The 3034-nt window shown below is 35.8% G+C and overlaps 1 long non-coding RNA gene across 1 annotated transcript; it reads right to left on the bottom strand.

Annotated features, from left to right (window-relative positions):
- Positions 1-811: 811 nt before the first annotated feature.
- On the bottom strand, positions 812-2291 carry LOC139151777 (uncharacterized). The gene is made up of 2 exons (XR_011556490.1): positions 1625-2291; positions 812-1121 (listed from the first exon to the last, which is right to left on the bottom strand). It is a non-coding gene; the product is annotated as an uncharacterized lncRNA (long non-coding RNA).
- Positions 2292-3034: the final 743 nt, after the last annotated feature.

Below are 3034 nucleotides of genomic sequence, written 5' to 3'. Positions count from 1 at the left end.
TATTCATATACTGTATCACTTCAAACAATTTAGACAATTTTTGGACCAATCCTGACGGGTGTAGCATGCTAGCAGGGTACGCTTACCCATTCCAGATACGTGGTATACCACCACTAACTATGGAGTCCAGGTGAAAATTTATCATGTTTTCACAGCATTAGAAATGTTGTATCAGGATAGAACTCTCAAAAAGAAGAAGAATGCACTTTATTTGATGAAAATCGGATTATCCATTTTGGAGATATGGATTTTTAAAGAATTAAATTTTCGGAATTAATTTGGAAGGGTCTTTGTCATCTTAACCATTGTTGCATAGGAAAGACAATGGCACCTAATTTGATGAAATGTAGACAAAGACAATTGGTTAAATGCTTGTAACTTTGCCATTTCACGACCGATTTGCACCAAATCTTCAGGGAATATATTTCTAAGTTAGACCAATTGTATACAGGTATACTTTTGCCATGGAAACATAATATTTTATTAAAAATTATGAATAATTAATTAACACTGCCATAATTTCCAAGCATTTGGTAAGTAATTGATAATGAAAATGTTTCTGACCATGGAAATGAAGGATAGTTAACTGTTCTACAGGTTATCCAGGATGAAACTGTTCAAAATGCACTTATACCATGGAAACAAAACATGAATAAATTACCCGTTGTTATGGTAGTTTTCCTTGTCTTTCAATATATATTTTGTCTACATTGTACTTGTAAGATTCAATTTTACTTGTCACAGCTACTGAAGTATACAGTGAATACAATTGCAAACTCAACTGTTGCTAAGGAAACAGAAACAGTCAATATTACATTGCTTTGCTTTAATATCACTGGTTTCCATCAGTTTCTTCAGAGATAGTACTATAATTTGACTCAGATTTCAAATTAAGGATACCAAATGCTGTTTAAACATTTCAATAGTGGGTGCCATTCATAAATTCTAAAATGAAATTCAATATCATTGTTTTATCAGAGTAATTATCCAATTTTTATAAGACTTGATACTCAGATTATTCAATGATTCAATGATTTAATGAAGTATTTTCCTCCTGGGCCTTCACCACAAGTGCAATAATGTCACCCCTGGTGACACAGATTGTCATGGCTGCAATATATCTGCAATATTAAAAAAGAAAAAAAATGAGCATTATTATTAATCATTCAAATTAACCAACACCATGTGCAATCACAGCAATGATGAGATAATAAAAGTAATCTATCCATCATTGAAAATAACACGATTTAAAACTTGAATATTGGTAACTCAAACGAGAAAATACTCTTTCACGTTAAATATTCTCTCAAGATTAAAAAAACATATCGCAGTTGATTTTACCAGCGTTTTCCAAAGTAATACATTGAAAACCAACCCGATATGATAATATGAAAACAGAATTTCTTTTGTTTTTATGTAAGCCCATAGAAATGCACAGGGAAAACGCCCTCATCGGCCATACTAATTGCTATACAGCTCATGTCTCGATCGACTTTTTCTATGCCAAATTTCTGACAAAGAATCGATTGAAATGTAGTAAACTGTTGAATATTAGGCTATCGGAACACATTATCAATCCATTTTAGCCAAAATTCTACTGAATTTGTGCTGTAAAAATCCTTACCGTTTCGGAGAAAGCAGCACATGCAGCGTACACAGTTAGGCTTGGGTCCAGCCGCTTGTCCAAGTACCCGGATGTAGACTGTTCTTATATATGATTTCAAAACAGGGCGGTTCCAACTTTTGCGTTCGCTCCAAACATCGAAAAATTAGTTTTAAATGAACAAATGATAGTTGGTCGTTATATGTAGGGGCCACAATCATGGATCAAAAGGTTAATTGTGGTAAAATTTTGTATCAAAAGTCTCATTTTTGATGCCTTTTCCACATTTTTCGGCCGAGTGTCGATTGTGACCCCTCATTTTGAAGCTTACATCCTGTCCCCTCCAACTGTATGACTTTCATAATGGAATATTCCAAACTGGGCCCAGGAAACATGCTGGCATGTTTGTCTTTGGCGCGGCTAATTAACGAAATGGCGGCCATGGTCAACGCCGAGCCAGTGAGTGGATTTCAGGCCCGTTTTCAAACTTTGTGAAGTCGTTACTAATTCTTGGCTAGATGTATTGACTAAACTTTTCACAGGTTAGAGTTTACTTACTATAGAAAGCCATGGGCTATTTATTTCTTTATTATTTTATTCGATCATACTCAAAATACGGACAAATAAAAATGATACAACTGCAGTCCAGTGTGTTCCGAACAGATTTGTTACGTGACTGACGCTTCTACACTAACTATCAATGGTTCAGGATGGTCCTACTTAAATTTGTGAATCACAAATGTCCCATGGACCTTGTAATGTATTACCTTGAATGAAAATGATTATTGGACCAGTTTAATGTCATATCAATACGGGAACTCATCAGAAAATGAAAAGTTCTGTTGTATAACTTTTTTCAGTTTTCAACTGAACAGATTATCAGTAGCTGTATGGTCGGGTACAGCCCTTCAGGGGGCGCTACCACACGAAACGTTTTCACATATGTGCCAGGGTTTGGCCCCTTTTCGCCTCATATACACTTGTTATTCAGGAAAATTTAATAAAAAGTTGTGGCATTGGCCAGCGTTTTTTTTTCCTACATGATTTTCATCCATTTTTGCGGCAAACATAGTTTTGACGTCGGTATATGGACTGAAATGAAGACTTTTTGACCCGCTATTTTCAGAAAAAATGTAGATTTTGCCGAGATGACTAGAATGGCGCAATACGCATGCGCAGGCATAAAATGATACAGTGTATACACTTTAATTTTTCATCATTTAACAAAATCAAAACGGATGATGCATGTGAGTGATTAGATCAATACACGCTAAGATAAGAAACATAACCTGTGTGTGACCTACACTGCTACCCGGCGGTGGCAGTCCCCGGGTTGGTGGGTACCCATGCTGTTACCCAAGTTTGAAAAGTAGCCCTTTCCTAGAATATTTCTGAGAAAAAACACCCCCTATTTGTGGCAAATCTGGGAGA

The sequence above is a fragment of the Ptychodera flava genome, chromosome 2, assembly GCF_041260155.1.
Source record: "Ptychodera flava strain L36383 chromosome 2, AS_Pfla_20210202, whole genome shotgun sequence".
Taxonomy (NCBI): Eukaryota; Metazoa; Hemichordata; class Enteropneusta; family Ptychoderidae; genus Ptychodera; species Ptychodera flava.
This window is presented reverse-complemented; position numbering and strand designations above follow the sequence as displayed.